The following is a 19160-nucleotide window of genomic DNA, read 5'->3' as shown; positions in this document are numbered from 1 at the left end:
TAACCCCCAAGGGGTTATTTTTTTCCCAGCACATTTTGCAGTATATTTTTTTTTAAATTGCTCTAACAGCCTTAATTTTTGTCATAGAGAGGTCAGGTTGGTCTTATTCTCTTGGAAAATGCCTGAATTTTCTCAAAAAATTATCAAAATTTTTTTATAGCATTTTTTTGTAAGGACGTACCGGTACGTCCATGGGGGTAAAGGGATGGGTTTTGTGACACGTACCAGTACGTCCTTTGGGGTAAAAGGGTTATGATTGTGTATTATGATTTAGGAATTGGCAAACTTAAAGGGTGCGACTCTGCCGCTTTGAAACTATGTTTTCTTGGGGTTACTTCAAACTACTACTTTCAGTGACTTTAATATGCTAAAAGTTGTACATAGAAAATATTCTCTTCATCGTAAAAGGAGGCCATTTTTAATATGGAAGTATTTGATTTTTTTTATAAAGTGAATATGCAGATTATAGGCTTTAAGATTCCCTATCTTTCCCTGTTTGAATGGCAAAAATCAGTCATTATTAAAAAAGTATTAGTAATTTTTCTCCAAAAATTCAAGATTTTGTGAGGTAGGATTTTTTTTTTTTAGAAAGTGATTGAATAAATGTTAGTATGTCATTGGGAAGTATGGCGTACCAGGTGAAAATGAGAGTGGTGAGAGACTGGTAGATATGTGTTGAGCAAGAGATGGTGATGATAAGTTCTAGCTTTTTCAAAAAGGAAGATCAAAACAAGTATACATGGGTAAGAGTGGCAAATGGAAGAGTGGTAGAAAGGCCGTTTGTGAGTCCGTTAGTGGCGTTGGGGTATGTGGAGTTACGTTCGCTAGTATCAGATGGCGTTCCCGATCTCTTGCCTCCGTTCGCTGGCAAGTCTATACGAACCTCAGCGCCTTAGTACACAAGACGAGGGTTTGCATGACCTTGCCTCGCCTTAGTTCCCATGGCAGTTTGCGAGCCTATCGCCTCGTGCGAGATCCCCATCTCGTCTCAGTACCCACGGTAAATTTGGGAGACCCTCACCTTACCTGAGTACCCATGGCAGCTTGTGAGACCCTCGTCTCGCCTTATTAACCATGGCAGGTTTGTGAAACCCTCCTCACCAGCGCTACAGTAGTGTACACTACTGGCTTTAGCAGTGAAGGTAAGATTCAATGCTGACATTTTTCAAATTCTCATTCACTAATTCTTGCTGGCGTTTGCGAGTGCTTACCAGTTTTTTGTGAATGTTCACCAGCGTTTGCTAGCATCGGATGCCGTTCACGAGCGCTTGCAAGCGTTGGCGGACAATTGCCACCGTTCACTGATTCTCGCCATGTTTGCTAGCAAGCCTATACGAATCTGCCTAGTGTTTGTGTTCTTTGCGTTCTGGGACAACAAACCCTTCATGCGAGACTGCATCTTCATGGGTAACTTTCTTCCCTGAGGAGAAGTTTTACACAACTACAGGTCTTTGTTGAAACTGTATAAAAGGCTGAAACGAACTCTGGTGTCGCATGCATTCTCACCAAAATAAAACCTCAAGGTTATTGCAACAAATACCTTTTACTACCAATGGCTGGAGGCAGCTGCATGTGTCAGTGTGCCCCTAGACACGACGACTTCTCGTTAGGCACTGAGTCTTGAAACATAATCCTTCTGGGTTATTTTCTTGGGCTTTTTTGCTTGACGGAATAGAGAGCTTTTCGGAGCAATCGCACAACGGACTTGTGATGTACTCTATACCCTTACAAGGTTATTATTTCAAGCCTTTAATCCCAATGGAATAGTAGTAGCATCTGCTTACATTTACGAACGATAACAAACCCCGCCCACAAGGCAGCCGGACAAACTTTGTCAGCTTTTCATTATGTTTACGAACGTTAGCAAGCCGCGCCTACAAGGCGGTCTGGCAAACTGATGGAGGTATGATCGCTACACCAGCTGTATGTTTTGTTTTTGTTGGTGCATGCGCTCACATCTTAAAAAGTACCACAGCCAGTCGATGACCAAATTCCTTGGGCAATAATGTTGCGATTTGTCGGTCTGGCAAACCGATGGAGGTATGATCGCTACACCAGTTGTACGTTTTGTTTTTGTTGGCGCATGCACTCACATCTTAAAAAGTACTACAGCCAGTCGATGAGCAAATTCCTCGGGCAATAATGTTGTGATTTCTCGCATATACTATATTCCCGCAAGCGGGCTCAGACTCTCAAATGTTTACCTGGAGGCCAAGAGGTTACTCATGCGTCGCGCATGCGTGCAAGCGATCTTTCTGCCGACAAGGACTATAGGCCATCTTACAATTAGAACTCCGTTCTAATAAATCATTATTGTTGATGGCTATATTCCTTGTGGGAAACCAGGTTATGCATTACTCTTCTTCATTCTCGTAACCAGACATACTGGATATGCGGTCTACCTTCATCCCAGCCAGTTACTTCCTAACTTCCGTTCAGGGTCTTAATTTTTAAAAAGTACGGAGGCCAAAAACTTCATACCGTATAAGGGAATCTGTTTCCTGGAGGGGACATCCGAAACTTATACCAGTTTTGCTGATCGGAGACGAAGAAATACAACCGTTTTTGTCATTCGTAGGAAGGAAGAGGTCTCAGTTACGAATGTTTATCAACATTCTCCAACCGAGTTCTGGACACAACTAATAATCCGGGTTACTCCCGTATGTTTGTCCGTGTCCCTGGTCTGTGTTACTGGTTTGTAGATGAATTTATGCATACATTACCTGTCCAACGATCGATTAAAAATACGTCTCAATTTTACCTTTCGGAAGTAGTTGTGTGCGATCGGTCGTTACCGACTGGTCCCTTTCCTGAAAGCGATGGCTAAGGAGATTCACTGTAATAATATCATCCTCTAAGGAATACTGATTTGTAGCACACTTACGCAGCCAACTCCCATTGGATTGGTGACATCTTCTCCCTTCCCTTTCATAGCTGAGTGTGCAACTGTTTGCACGTCTTGACATCAACTTGGGATGTTACTCGCTACGTAATCTCTAGACCCCTTGGGAGGAACCGAGAATTGACTTTTCGCTTGAGGGTCAAGGTCGCTTGTTCCACTCAATAGAACTTGCTAGCCTTTATTGTTGACCAGGTAGTCCAGAGCTCTTCCGATTTTCCAATGATCTGAGGGCGGGTGGATTTTTCCTCAAGGGTAAGGCGCTGGTACATCCTTTCTCCCATAGTCTTGATAGCCTTTTATGAACGAATACCGCCTCCTGTAGGAGCGCATAACGCTACCCAGGCTGCTGCGAGAGACAGGTACAAAAATACCCTGGTCCATCCTACTCGGGCATGAACACAGACTATAGTTTCGGAAAGAAATCTTGAGCGGTGTTGCATACCCATTCACTGAGGACACACTCCTCACAAGTGCACACAGGTAGCAATTACCTGTAAAGAACTGAGAAAGGTTCGCTTTTCCAGCTCTCACCTCGTGAGTACACGCTCCCAGCAGGACGAACTGGAAGAGGTACGCAAGCCAGCGCATCTTACCTGCCTTCACCTTGCTAACGCTCGCCCTTGCAAAGAGGAAGGGCAGGTAGCTTCCCCTTCACCGACCGACCATCCACAGGCTGTTCCATCCTTGGTCAAGCCCACACTAGGCAGGGTCTTTTCCATCAGGTGCTCTCTCCTTGGCCGTTCATGACCTGAGGGCTGCTTCTGCGGGACGTTCATGTCATGCGCATCCTATGTCCTGCCTGCTGTGGGTGGCGTTGTGACTAGGACACAACCTGCCTTGAATGCCGAAAGTGGTCTGCCTCTCTGTGGGAGAAGTATGGGACCCGACATAAGAAGTCCAAAAGGGATTCTTCACCTTTCGGGGTCTTCCTCAAAGTTGAAGAAATCTAGGACTTTGATCACCCAACCTCTTTCCAAAGCTCCTGTTCGTTCGGTTTCCAATTAACTCCAGGTCAACCTCTGGTCTCGAGGGATGGTGCTACTTCCCTCAAGTGAAGCAGCCCCTCTCCTCCCTTGAAGTAAGACTTGCAGTACTCTTTCTCTGATGTTTTCCAGGTGTGGTCATCTCTGGATTTGACCGGCTCCCGAAGATAAACGTGTTTTTTGAACTTCAACTCGGTTCGAAGCAGAAACGATCACACTTCCTCAGAGGTGGATCCCTTATTGTTGCTGAGTGTGAGCTTACAAGATCCTGAGGTTTTGTCTGCCGTGTCCGCTGACGAGGTCCGTCCTTCCTCTTTTTCCGCTGCTACCGCCATTGCCAAAGACTGCTCCCTCCCCCCTTGCTGAGCCAACTCTTCCATCTGGGGTAGAGCAAAGTTCAAGGCAGGTCCCTTTTGTGGGTGGGCATCGCTCTCACCTAGAGTGAGATCCCCCCCTAGAGTCCCAGATCCAAATGTCTTCTAGACATCTTCCTGTTCTTGCTTAGCATTCCTCCCCTTCGGAAGATCTTTGCCACCCTCAACGAGCTCCTAGAGTGCGTGTTCGTCCTTGACGCTCGCCCACTCCTCGTCACTCGTCACCTCAACCGCAGACCTCTTCCAGAGATCGTCACTCTTCACCTCGTGAGGAATCTCATCAGACTCGCCGACAGCCTTCTGGTTCTCAACCCTCGCCGTTCGTCAGCCCCAAGGCGTTCGTCAGCCCCAAGGCGTTCGCCTGTCCATCGGCACTCTCGAGTTTCTCGTCACTTGACAGTAGTTCATGGTTTGTCAGCTGCCATAGATTCTCCAGACTTTCCGATCGCTCGTTGATCATCTGCAGTCTGCTGTTCGTCAACTGTTTGTAGTCCTACAGCTACTCGTCATTTTCCAACAGCTCATTGTTCGCCAATGACTCGCTGATCACCAACTACAAGACGTTTGACAGTTTCTCGTCGTTCTCCAGCTGCTCATCAATTGCCAGTGGCGCGTCGTTTGCCAGCTGTTCTTAGTTCTCCTGTGGCTCGTCGTTCCTCAGTACCTAGACGTTTGCCGGCCGTTCTTCATTCGCCTGGCTGTAGGCGATCTCCTCCAGATTGAAAGCAGTTTTCCTGACGCTCTCCTCTTTGAACTTCCCATTGCTCGTCCTGTCATCGGCACTCGCCAACCCGCCATTTTCCAGCTCCTCGTAGGGGTTCTCCCTCTCTTTCATCAGCTCATAAGCCCTGGTTGTCAGGCTTAGATCGCCGTTCTCCAACTCTAGACTCGAGAACACAGCTCCCCAGCCAAAGTGTCCAGGACATCATGCCGGAAGGACCACTTCCTACGATCTCTTCTCCTTCAGAAGGAACCAGCCTTTAAGGAGCCTAGACAGGTAAGCTGCCCAGTTCTGTTCACCCTTAAGTGGGAACCATCTAGGTTGCAGCCATCCGCCTCTTCGCACCGCTTGCCTCTCCAGTCATCAGTCGATCCAGGCAGGAACCCGATTCCATCTTTTCAGAGACCATCAGCTTCGATCCTCTCAGGGGATCTGTCGGCCAGCTCCTCAGTGGGCGAGGAACCTTGGTTCAATGCCCTGGTCAAAGCAGTTCACCAGGAATTTGTGGAAGGTGTCTCACCTCTACAGTCCACCAGTAGGCCAAGGATTCCTTTGGAGAAGTCGTCTTCATCTCCGGCTGACCCTAGACGTAATTCTACGTTCCCCTCTCCTCAGGTGCCCTCATCATCTTCCATCTCTCTTAAGTGGAGATGAGTAATAGCTAAACCGCAGGATTCCTCTCGGATCAAACTGACTCCTGTACGGATATTCAGGCGGAGACTGAGCATCGTCATCCCCACTCCTCCGGGGGTAGGCGCCCCCAGCATCTCCCGAACCAAGATTCTCCCTCTCTCGGAGAGGATTCTTTGGCTGGGTCTCCCTGCCCCTTCCTTATCAAGGTGGTTCCCTTGAAGCAGCTACCGGTATCCAGACCTTTACAGGAGGACGTCGCTCCCTCAGCAAGTGAGGGACATATGAAAGAGCATGCAAGACCTTCACTCCTGGAGGAATTCTTTCTGCTCAGTAAGGGGTCGTAGGATGCCAAGACTGTCATCGAGTCTTTGGCAAGGACTTCAAGACCTTTGCGAGAAGGATGCAAATGATGTTCTCCAAACCCTGCAGGGTCGTCAGCATTGTTCGAGGGACGACGTCGACTCACCTCGAGAGGAGATCTAGTGGGTAGATGACTTAACGACGATGACGACCATCTCCCAAGACCTGCTAGTCCAAAGCTATCGGAGGCAGAGCAGGAGGAGTTAGAGTACGCCTTCTAGCAGATCTTGGCCTGCATGAGGATCATTAATGGGTTATCTTATCCAGCGGTTACCCCCTCAGGAAAGCAAAGACATGGCCCTCGACCGTATCTGCGGCACCCAGAAGCCCCCCAAGACCAGTGCAGCCTTGCCCTGGTCTAAGAGTCTGATAAGTGCCTATCGGAAGGCATTCTTATAGACCACCTGCTCCTCCAGCTCCCTCCGGGTAGGCTCCTCCTCTAAACTTCTTCCGCCGCCTTTTGTGCAGCAGAGGAAGTATCACGAGGTCTCCTACAAGCCCCTTCCTCCCCGGCCTCTTGATCACTCCATAGAGGCCCTTACCAGAGGGATCTCCCTTGAGAGACTATCAGGACTTCAAGTCTCGTTCTCGGCATTGAAGATTCTTAACCAGGAGAAAGTAGCGAAGTACGCCATGCAGGCTACTTCGTGGCTGGACTTCTGGTTAGGATCAGTGGTACACCTCATAAGGACCGAGGACTGGTCCAAGATGTCCTCGAGGAAGCCGATGTAGACCTTTCTATTATCAGGAAATCGAACCATTGAGTTCCTTTCCCACCAAGTTGTAAACTTTTGGGCAAATACGATCCTTGGCGAAGGGACTCAATAAAAAAAAAGATTCCGCCGTCAGCTCCCCCAGAATGAAGTATCGAGACTGAGAAACTCTACTCTGAATGGTTACTCTGCTCAGGCCGGAAAACATTGACCGGGCTTCGGAGAGGTGAAGAAAGTTCAAGCAGGATGCTCTCCTCCATAGGGCTCGGATATCTCGTCCTATAGACCACTTCCTCTGTAGAAGAAACAAGAGCAACAGCTAAAACCGCTAACGAATAAACGAATAGGATAGCAGCTACGACGACAACAAGGTGTAGAAGCCTTTCCCAGCCAAAGAGTGAAAAGGTTCCAAGTCCTCATGTGGAGGTAAGAGTTCTAGAAAAGGCGGCCGAGACTGCACCCGCTGGGATGGGCCATCCTCCCACTTGTCCACCAGTAGTGGCTGCCTGCATTGCTGCTGGCAGAGGTGACTGCAGCTTAAGGTCAAACCCTGGACAGTCTCCGTGATTCATTCAGGGTATTGCGTCACATTCACTCAATCTCTCCCTCCACTGACCAAGGATCCAGTTCCATCAAACTTCTATGCGAAGGGATCTGCAAAAGAGCTAGCTCTCCGGGCCTAAGTCCAGACCTTATTGAAGAAGGGTGCTCTCCAGGAGGTCCTCGACAACTCCCCAGGCTTCTTCAGTCGACTCTTTCTTGTGAAAAGGGGTTATCAACACCTCAGCTCTGAATAATTTGTCAAACAAACTCCGTTCAGCATGGAGACAGCAGACACAGTCAGACAAGCGGTAAGACCACAGGACTTCATGTGCAAACTGGACCTAAAAGACGCATACTTCCAGATCTCAATCCACCCGTCTTCAAGGAACTATTTAAGGATCATTCTAGACAACAAGAAATACCAGTTCAAGGTGCTGTGCTTCGGTCTTTCCACAGCACCTCGGGTCTTCACAAGAATATTCACCCTAGTGTCATCCTGAGCTCACAGAATCGGCTTCCATTTCCTGAGATATCTGGACAACTGGCTGATTCTAGCAGACTCGGGAAACCCTTCTTCATCTCCGAGACAAACTTCTGGAGTTTTGATAAGATCCGGGAATCATGGTAAATCTCAAGAAGTCGTCACTGCTTCCTTTTCAACGACTGGTATACTTAGATATAATCATCGACACTGATCAACAAAAAGTCTTCCCATCAGACGACAGGGTAGTGAGGCTGACGAAGGTAGAGAGACCATTCCTCAGACGAGAAGAACTCCCAGCCCAGAGGTGGTTATGTCTCCTAGGGCTCATAGCAGCCTTGGTTTATCTAGTTCCGAATGGCTGTCTCAGTATCTGATCTCTCCAATGGAGGCCAAAGTTCAGCTGGAATCAGTCCAACGATTCCCCGGACATTCGAGTTCCTGTAGGACTAGAAGAGCAGACAGACCTCAGATGGTGAGTGCATAATGAGACTCCTTAGAGGTGTCAACCTTCTCGTCCTCCCCTCAGACTTGATGCTCTTTTCAGATGCATCAAAATAAGGGTGGGGGCCAACATGCTGCACCACACAGCCTCAGGCCTATGGTCAGAGTCCAAAAAGTACCAGCACATAAATCTCTTAGAGATGAAGGAAGCCTTCTTAACCCTCCAACAGTTCCAGCAGTTCCTGGCAGGCCACTCGGTGGTGTTGATGAGCGACAACACCACGGTAGTGGCTTACATCAACAAACAAGCCGGTACGTTTTTGCAGCTACCATCCCATCTAGCATTAGAGATTCTGAGATGGGCAGAAGACAACTCGGTGACCCTATCAGCATGGTTCATTCCAGGCAAAAGGAATGTGCCCGCAGACAACCTGAGCATAGCGACTCAGATATTGGGCTCCGAGTGGTCTTTAAATCATCTAGCAGCTAACAAAGTCCTGACTTTGTGGGGTTCCCCGACTATGGACTTGTTCGCAACATCCCCGAATTTCAGGCTCCCGCTTTACTGCTACCCGGTCCCAAATCCCTAGGCTCTCTGGCAAGATGCTTTCCAACAACGGTGGGACAACATCGACGTTTACGCATTTTCCCCCATTTTGTCTGGTGAGAAGAGTTCTCAACAAGACCAGAGCATCCACCAATCTCTCGATAACCCTCATAGCTCCGCTATTGCATCACGCAGAATGGCTCCTGGACCTTCTGCAGCTCCTAACAAAGCTCCCAAGAGAACTCCCTCCACGACATGATCTACTCAAGCAGCCCCATGGGAACATCTTCCACAATGCCGTAGCTTTGCTACGACTTGATGCCTGGAGACTATCCAGAACCTCCTCACTCTGAGAGGATTTTCGCAACAAGTTGCGAACCTGATGGCTGGACACCTTCGACACTCATCAGCTTCGGTCTACCAAGCTAAGTGGACTGTCTTCTATGGTTGGTGTCGTGGAAGGGGTATCTCTCCCCTCAATGCTACTATTCTAACGATAGCAGAGTTCCTTGTACACCTTCGGGGGGAAAAGCTCCTCTCAGTTTCAACAGTAAAAGGTTACCACTCAGCCTTGAGTCTAGTATTTAAGCCGAAAGGTCTAGATATTTCTTCTTTGTTGGAACTTTCTCTCCTCATAGAATTTATGAGTTTACTGTCCCAGACGGAAGTTAGAATTCCTCCTTGGAATGTGGTTTGGGTCCTTCAGTCTCTGAAGGGTGTCCCCTACAATCCATTACGTCAGGTAACAGATCGCCACCTCACTCTGAAGATGGTGTTCCTACTTGCTTTGGCTTTGGCCATAAGAGTTAGTGAACTTCATGGTCTTTCTTAAGACATCACACATTCAAGGGGATGGGGAGAGGTAATCCTTAGCTTCATCCCGGAGTTCATTGCAAAGACTCAAAATCCAGGGGTAGCAGATCCTAGATTTGATTCCTTCCGGATTGAGAGTCTCCCTACCGTAAACGATGACACAGATCAACTCTTACTATGCCCAGTAAGAAGTTTGAGGTATTACTTCAAAAATACATCTGCAGTTCGACCCCAAGTGTCAGCACTCTTCGTCAGCACAAGGAATGTCAAGAGGAGGATCACGAAGAACACCATCTGTGCTTGGATTCGTAAGGCCCTGAATCCCTATCCTCTTCCAACACATCGACCCAGAGCTCATGACGTCAGGTGCATTGCAACATCCCTTTCGTTCAAACGAAACTACTCTGTGGTTATAGGTACTAGAAGCGGGCATGTGGAAGCATCAGACGACCTTCACTGCCCACTACCTGCAAAACTTAACCCATGGGAACATAGAAACTTTCCATTGGTCCTGTGGTGGCTGCCCAACAAGTTGTTTAACACCTCAAGCTCCTTGATGGACAAGTAGCAGAGGGTTGAGGGCATAAGTTATCCTGGAGTAGTCTGGGGTGATTGTTCAAGAATGGCTGGCTCTTTCTTTTCTTCATCTTTCCCTCTCTTGAGGAATCAGCACCCAGGATCCTCTGCAAAGCTGACCTCAACTATCTGCAGGTAAACCATTTCCTCTTGTGTAACCTAGTATTGCTTCAATACTTGTTGCGTCCCCATACCCTAACGATGGGGTATTAGGTAATGTCTTTGTAACATCTGAAAATACCTATGGCTCACAAGAACTCTTAGCTAGACAGTCACATTGCTAGTATCACGAGCACGCAGCATGTGTAGGCCGCTGACCATGCATAGCACGGGTTTAGCGAGGTGTAGGGTTTCTGCCAATTATGGGCAGAACACATAAAGGGGAAAACCCCTACTCAAAGCCAAAAAGCCAATTGGCACAGACTTCCACCTTTCTCAAGGGTAAGTCATCCCATATAAATAGCTTTGGTTTGTATTTTGTGAAGCAACAAATGACAAATTTGGAAGTAATTTGTGTTTTTCCTAACGACACAAACCTGTAGCTATTTATATAAATTTGCCCGCCAGTACCTGTCCCTCTTAAAGTCCTACTTCCTAGCAAAGTAGGTTAATAGCTCAGGTGTGTGAGTGAGCGGGGTAGCTACTACTCCCACACCCCAACTCCGCTAATTAGCGGATGGGTGCTTAACCCTCGTTAAAAGTCTCCCCACCTATCATTCTTAGATTCCTAAACTGGGTTAAGTCTATTAGGGGTACGGTATCTATGGTTATCTACGGATATGTCCCTGATTACACACGATGTCTTAGGATAGTCGTACCGCGGGTTAGAACCCTATGATACCTGACGGTTATTCTCTTGTAATATCAATCGCAGAAATGTTATACAGTAGGAAGCTGCCGGAAAGATCTTCCATCAGGACGACATGGCTATCTCACCCAGAAATAGATTTTTCCTACTTCAAAATCCGTTTTCTTTCAGCTTTGCATAAAGTAATATCCCCGTATAAATAGCTAAATCTTTGTGTCGTTATAAAAAATACACATTACTTTCAAATTTGAAATGTTATGACGATGTGACCTTGCGACGAGCTCTGCAACAAGCAGTTATGATGAAAAATTGAAAATAAACAATTTTATTCTTGAAATTAAAAAATACAGTACATACTCATCTCTGATAATGGTATAATGGCATTATACGTAGCATAACAAGAAAATATAAGTATAGGAGTGTGATAAACGAAAACATAAGCTATGTTTTGACAACTGTGTTTTCATCTCAAAGCTGTTCAGTACTGTGTATAGGTTGAAGCCTGTAGCTCTATCCCGACTGAAGCTATGTCGTTTTTGTTACAAATAGTCACTAAGGTCGTACAAATATTTTGTGAATGGATAACAGCATGATAGCCTATTGCTTAATTTATAACATAATGGAATTATTTATATATTTTATGTACTATGTAAATTTTGAATGAAGTCTTGGTGCCAAGCAATGAATTTCTCTGAAGTTGGATAAAAATTTTAGCATTTTTCAAGTGACACTATTAGGGAAAGGGCTTTTTTTATGATGATTTATTTTAATTGAGCAATATTCCAGGTAAGGTTGCTGTCCCCCCCAAGATGAGAGTGGCTTTTAATCATGACGCTGATACGATGGAAATAGCCGGATCTTTTCTCTCCTGGCTGCCCCAGCACGCTATCAAGACTTGTCGAGAAAAGTATGCGTCTCGTGACTCTCACCGACCCTTTCTTTAAAGTTCCCTTGGGAACTCGTATAACATCACATCTGTTTGTACTGGATGGAAATCCTTTATAAGTAAGTTGCTTTTAGTTTTTGATTATCTGGAAAGTGGTTTTTTCTCACAAATTGAAATGTGTTATTGGGCAGGAAAACAAGTAACCTTATAGGTTACTTTGATTTACTGTACTGTATAAGCTATTGTGTTGAGGGTAGGATCAAATCATCTTTGTTCCGACGCTAAATGCAAACCCTTTCGTTCTTTATTAGGGATATACTTCTAGCGAAACTGGAAGACTAGACATAAGACGTTTAGAGAGGGGTAACTCCCCCGCTGCTACTTAGCGGCAGGTAGGGGAGGTAGCCGGCTACCTCTCTCACACACACACACATACAGACACACCAGTGTTGTCTCATCACTTTTGATTGAAGACAGGAATATGAGGGGGATAGGTGATGGCAGGCCAAATTTATATAAAGAACTCAAGGTTTGTGTTAAGAAATATACAAATTACTTTCAAATCTGTCATTTTTATTGTTGTTAAAGAATGGTCAGTAGTGGAAGAACGTTATTAAAAGCATCATATGTCTCAAGATTTTTATTTGTATTCATTAATAGATAGTTTGTTTGGTAGTTCAAGCTTCTTAAAATGTTTATACATAATCCAGAGTGAGTTGATAATTTACTTGCTGTCGTTTTCTTTTGTACTCAAAGACTTCCTCTGCTGGAGAATTTTTATTTAAATGTAAAGATTAAAGATTTTTATAGTAATTACAAATGAATTTGTTTTGGTTGAAGTTATCAGTGATAAATTTTGAATGGAGAGCAGATAATTTGAATTGGGTCAGCCTTTCTAAACTATTTTAGATGAAATATGACTTTAAGAATAACATTTGTATAATTAAAATCAAAACAAGAGAGAAAGAATTCTTGTTTGGCATATGCAAAAGACTGTCCTCTTTTCTTGTGTCAAATTGCAATTTCACAATAAACTCATTAAAAAATGTCTTTTCCAATATTTTTATTTACTGTATATTTACAGCTAATGATATACACGTTTGATGATTCATGGTACCTGTAGTTTCAAAAACAGCCCATATATGTACAGTTTCTTCCCTGCAAACTTGAAACTAATACGGTTAGTTATAGATAATGAAAAATGGGCTAATGTTTTACCCTTGGGCCTCTGACTCGATGTCGTCGATACCCTAGTTGAATAATTAAAGTTCTTGTGATTGTACAGGCAATAACCTTTCCAATGATTCCTAATTTGCACTTGTGATTAATTTCTTTCTATATGAAAAGGTCCTTTCTATTGTCCCTACCCATAACTTTTGCATCCTAAGAAAAATAGAAAAAAAAAAAATAGAGGTCTTACTGTCTTTGAAAACCTCCAGTATTTTTAACCCCCCAGGCTCTTTGGAAATTTCCAACCCTTAACCCCCAAGGGGTTATTTTTTACCCAGCACATTTTGCAGTATATTTTTTTTAAGTTGCTCTCACAGCCTTAAAATTTTGTCATAGGGAGGTCAGGTTGGTCTCATTCTCTTGGAAAATGCCTGAATTTTCTAAAAAAATTATCAAAAATATGAAAAAAAAATTTATAGCATTATTTTTGCAAGGACGTACCGGTACGTCCATGTGGGTAAAGGGATGGGTTTTGTGAAACGTACCAGTACGTCCTTTGGGGGTAAAAGGGTTAATACTTTACCTTAGTTAAAGCTGCTTCAAGTCTTCCTCTGAATGATATTTTTGAAAACGAAGGCAGCAAGTTGCATATTTTCTTTCAGCTTCTCTTAGATTTGACAGGAGATGCAGATTCATTATTTTAAAATATGAAAGTATTGGTTGAATTAATCACAATCCAAGACAAACTGCTTTTTGGGCTCATAAGAAAAGAGGACAGTCTTTGGCATACATACATACACATACCAAAGGCACTTCCCCCAATTTTGGGGGGCAGCCGACATCAACAGCGAAACAAAACAAAAAGGGGACCTCTACTCTCTACGTTCCTCCCAGCCTAACCAGGGACTCAGCTGAGTTCAGCTGGTACTGCTAGGGTGCCACAGCCCACCCTCCCCCGTTATCCACCACAGATGAAGCTTCATAATGCTGACTCCCCTACTGCTGCTACCTCCGCGGTCATCTAAGGCACCGGAGGAAACAGCAGGGCCTACCGGAACTGCGTCACAATCGCTCGCCATTCATTCCTATTTCTAGCACGCTCTCTTGCCTCTCTCACATCTATCCTATCACCCAGAGCTTTCTTCACACCATCCATCCACCCAAACCTTGGCCTTCCTCTTTTACTTCTCCCATCAACTCTTGCATTCTTCACCTTCTTTAGCAGACAGCCATTTTCCAGTCTTTTGCAGATGCCAAACAAGTATTTTTGTAATGATAAAAAGGCTTTACATATTCCAAAGATTCCTGGAATAAAGTCAAGTAACATTCCTTTGGTACTTTATCTTCCAATCATTCCAGTAACTAATTGATGTGAATATATATTACATGCAGATCCCAGTGATACAAGTTAACCCTTTTACCCCCAAAGGACGTACTGGTACGTTTCACAAAACTCATCCCTTTACCCCCATGGACGTACCGGTACGTCCTTGCAGAAAAATGCTATAAAATTTTTTTTTTTCATATTTTTGATAATTTTTTGAGAAAATTCAGGCATTTTCCAAGAGAATGAGACCAAGCTGACCTCTCTATGACAAAAATTAAGGCTATTAGAGCAATTTAAAAGAAATATATTGCAAAATGTGCTGGGGAAAAAATAACCCCTTGGGGGTTAAGGGTTGGAAATTTCCAAAGAGCCTGTGGGTAAAAGGGTTAATATAATGCACAGACTCACAACTGATTATAATTGAAGCTTCATAATGACTCCCAAAACTGTTCACATTTTGATATAATCATAATCACTGCAATGTTTCTCATAATCACCATCCTGACTATGCTGTCCTTTATCAATGTCCTCATCACACTGTTCCATATCTGTAGTTTTCTCAACTTATCTATCAGGTCAGGGGGAAGTACTGGCCCGCATGACCACACTGGCTCCAAACACCCTCATCATTTCTTTCCCAAACTTGTCCAGGGTCATGTGGCTTTGGAGACCAGAAGATTGGAATATCCGCTCGCTTGTAGATAGCAAGGTGATGGTTCACTCAACCAATGTGCAGAATAAGGTTGTTTCGGCAAGGTGGCCATCGGGAGAGGTCAATCTTAGATTTCGCTGTCAGTTACTCATCTTTTCCAACCATCTTCTTAACCCTTTTACCCCCAGGCTATTTGGAACTTTCCATCCCTTAACCCCCTCTGGTTATTTTTTATTCAAGCACATTTTGCAGTACTGTATATATTTTTCAAATTGCTCTAACAGCCTTAATTTTTGTCATAGAGAGGTCAGGTTGGTCTTGGAAAATGCCTGAAATTTCTCAAAAAATTATAAAGAAAAAAAAAAAAAATTGTAAATAGCACTTTTTTGCAAGGACGTACCGGTACGTCCATGGGGGTAAAGGGATGTGTTTTGTGAAACGTACCAGTACGTCCTTTTGGGGGTAAAAGGGTTAACTTGCGTGCCTACAATTTTCAGCAGCAAAGGTCAACAAATAGTCAAATTTCATACTTCAAATGTCGTCTTGCTTACTGTATTGTTTGATTACAGTACTTCATTATGAGGTTTTGATACAATAACTGAGATTTTATGATTTCATTTTGGATTAGAGGATAGTTGTGAGAGAGGCAAGAGAGCGTGCTAGAAATAGGAATGAATGGCGAACGATTGTGACGCAGTTCCGGTAGGCCCTGCTGCTTCCTCCGGTGCCTTAGATGACCGCGGAGGTAGCAGCAGTAGGGGATTCAGCATTATGAAGCTTCATCTGTAGTGGATAACGGGGGAGGGTGGGCTGTGGCACCCTAGCAGTACCACCTGAACTCGGTTGAGTCCCTGGTTAGGCTGGGAGGAACGTAGAGAGTAGAGGTCCCCTTTTTGTTTTGTTTCATTTGTTGATGTTGGCTACCCCCTAAAATTTGGGGAAGTGCCTTGGTATATGTATGTATGTATTTTGGATTTGTTTGTATCACCAGATGTCTTTGAGGACCTTCTGAAAGTCGCTGTTCTTCAGTAGCTAATTTTTATAATTTTTAATCTGGAAAGTTTTTTATTTTAAATTCAATCTTGGTAATAATTAGAACTAGTAATTAAGCCTTTAGGCTTTCTAGAAATTTTTTAAAACTATTCTTCTTTGCTCAATGGGTTAACTACTGCACTGTATTTGTGCAGTGGCTACTCTCCTCTTGGTAAGGGTAGAAGAGACTCATTAGCCGTGGTAAGCTGCTCTCTTAGGAGAAGTACACTCCGAAATAGTCTTGAGTAGTGCCATAGCCTCTGTACCAAGGCCTTCCACTATCCTAGGTTAGAGTTCTCTTGCTTAAGGGTACACTCGGGCACACTATTCTATCCTATTTCTCTTCCCCCCCTTTTTTTATAAGTTTTCATAGTTTATATATGAAAGATTTATTTTGATGTTGATAATGTTCTTAAAATATTTTATGTTAGTTGTTAATTACTACTCTTGTAGTTTATTTATTTCCTTATTTCTTTTCCGCTCTGGGCTATTTTCCCTATCGGAGCCCTTGGGCTTATAAATTTCCATCTTGCTTATCCAACTAGGGTTGTAGCTTAGCAAGTAATGATAATAATAGGGTTCAGTAAAAGAGGAGTGAGATTACAGTTGTCCTATAGTCCATTTCTTTTAGCGAGGCAGATTTGCACCGACTCGCAGTGGTGCCCTTTTAGCTCGGAAAAGTTTCCTGATCACTGATTGGTTAGAATGATCTCGTCCAACCAATCAGCGATCAGGAAACTTTTCTGAGCTAAAAGGGCGTTCCTTCGAGTCGGTGCAAATCTGCCTCGCTAAAAGAAATTGACTATAGTTCGTTGATAAGATTTTCCTTCACCATAAATGAATTTGAAATGTGCCTCCAAAAATATTTGATTGTGTCGATATATTTTTATTCATTTTCATTAATGACCTTAGTCAATATATTTACTATTTCCGGACCTCCATGGATGACAAAATTGTTTAATTTCTGTCTGTTGCTAGTTTTTATATTATCCTAAATATCAATAATTTAATCAATAGATATTCCATGCTTGGTAGTTCTGCTGCTCAAAATTTTTCTACATAATTCAGTGAATTGGTTATTTCCAGAGTTCTAGTTTTATTTGCTTTTAGAATTACTCTGAGAAGTTTTTTTTATAAATTAAACTACAGTAGGTTAAAAAGAATAATTAGAGTTTGAAAAGTTTTTGGTAGCTTGGATCAATTCTGAATAAAAAGCAAAAAGTAGGAATTGAGAAAGCTTTATAAAATACTTTTAGATAAGATTTCCTAATAAAGTTTTAGAATTTCAATCAAAACAGGAGAGAAAGGACTACTTTGACACTTGCTTAAATAACTACCTCTTGTGATACATACATACATATACCAAGGCACTTCCCCCAATTTTGGGGGCTAGCCGACATCAACAAATGAAACAAAACAAAAAAGGGGACCTCTACTCTCTACGTTCCTCCCAGCCTGACAAGGGACTCAACCGAGTTCAGCTGGTACTGCTAGGGTGCCAGAGCCTCTTGTGGTGGTATTTCATTAATGATTTTAAATTGGTTGAAGCGAGATTGATATTCAGTTTGTTTTCTTTTTAAATTCCTTTGTCTAATATTGTTTATACTTTCAGATGTCAGACCTTGGTATCTGCCTCAAAACTAAAATCAACTTCCAAGCACACTGAAAAGAAAAAGCAAAACAAGATCAAGGCTGTCAATAAGTGAGGGTGGGAGCAGACACGTTTGTTCATCACCCGAACCAAAAGCAAAGTGAGCTAGTCACAGGTGTGAGGGGGGGAGGGGTAGCTAGCTACCCCTCCCTACCCTAGTAAACCCTCGTTAAAATTCTAATGGCTCGTCATTTCAGCTACGCCGAAAGTAATACCCATATTAAGTAGCGTGGTTTGTATTTTGGTTACGGAACCACAAGAATTTTGGATATAAGGCTCAAGCAATGGGTCCTGGGAGTTCATTCATCACCCATATATAGGTGAAGATTAAAATGAAAGGGCAGCTAGTGTCCAAAAAGATACTGTACAACACCAAGTAATGCATTGATAGTGCTACTACTTCATTTATGAGAGATTCAATTATTTGGATGTCCTTTCATATGGAGTTTCAAATCCCAATTAAAGTCGAATGTATTTTTCAAGCATTTAAAAAAGAAACAAAAAGTTTACTTTTTACTTATTATAATTATTGCTTACCCATATTAAATGTTTTGAGTTTTTTATATATATATTTATCAATCATATTTGCATTTTAGGCTTATGTGTACACTGATCAGCTATGTTCAAAATCTTGATATTAAAGGGGTCATTGACTATCTCGATTGGTATAATGACCTGAAGAGGGAGAATCTTTTAACTAAACAGCTCTTTTATAATATTTAAAACAAGTATGGATGTTTTTTAACTTGAGGTAGAATGTATTAAGCCCTGAGACCTTTATAGAAGAATATTCATTAGTAAGAATTATTTTCTCATGCCAGTCTTCTATTAAATGTAAAATTTCAGTTATTGTGTAATATGAGTGTCTCTTTCACTGGGGAATTTTCCTTTGCGCTGAATGAATAACACTTCTTGAACAGATGTTTTATGCCTCAATCAACAGTATCAAATCTATATATAAATTTTGTTTAAATTGAATAAGTTAATTTTATTTATTTCCATCCTAAATTAATGTAAATTTTAAGCATTTTCTCTTTTTTTATTTATCCAAACTTCACCTGATGTTCACATATACTTCACCAAAATCTTGTTTGCTTCCTTACATTGATGCTTACCCCAAAAGCTGAAAAATTTCCCTGTTTTCTTTCCTTTTAATAGACTTAATAGCTTCCTGGCTAGTACAGTGGTAGCGAGTTTACCTAGCATTCGCTTGGCGGCAGATGGATCCCCGCCCGGGACCGCGAGTTTAAGCTGTTTACTGTAGAGGACACTGCTGTGGTTGGGCACCACAGTTTGGGGGGTAGGGCTCTTCTGCCTGACGTTCTGGTGAGCATCTATTCTGATGAACCTGGAACTCAAACCAGACACCTTTTAACCTTCAAGTGTCTAGTATAGTATTGAGACAATTAGACGGCGTGGGTTGGCCCACTGTCTTCTCTATCAGTCTGTGTCAATCTAAAGCTACTACTGACATATTCTGTAGATGTTTTTTTTCTTGTTATTCGCAATTGTCACATGATTTGCAGTCCATTCAAATCTCATGA

At 43.1% G+C, this 19160-nt stretch overlaps 1 long non-coding RNA gene across 2 annotated transcripts in view; it reads left to right on the top strand.

The window, feature by feature from the left end:
• The window catches only part of LOC137637270 (uncharacterized), a 30907-nt gene extending 12310 nt beyond the window's left edge, over nt 1–18597 (top strand). For both annotated transcript variants that reach the window (XR_011043508.1, XR_011043509.1), the window contains 2 exons: nt 11685–11903; nt 17578–18597. This is a non-coding gene — a long non-coding RNA (uncharacterized lncRNA). The remainder of the gene's footprint in view (nt 1–11684; nt 11904–17577) is intronic.
• Nucleotides 18598–19160: the final 563 nt, after the last annotated feature.

This window comes from Palaemon carinicauda, unplaced genomic scaffold, assembly GCF_036898095.1.
Source record: "Palaemon carinicauda isolate YSFRI2023 unplaced genomic scaffold, ASM3689809v2 scaffold619, whole genome shotgun sequence".
Lineage (NCBI taxonomy): Eukaryota > Metazoa > Arthropoda > Malacostraca > Decapoda > Palaemonidae > Palaemon > Palaemon carinicauda.
Note: the sequence above shows the minus strand (reverse complement) of the source record. Positions and strands in the feature narration are given on the sequence as shown.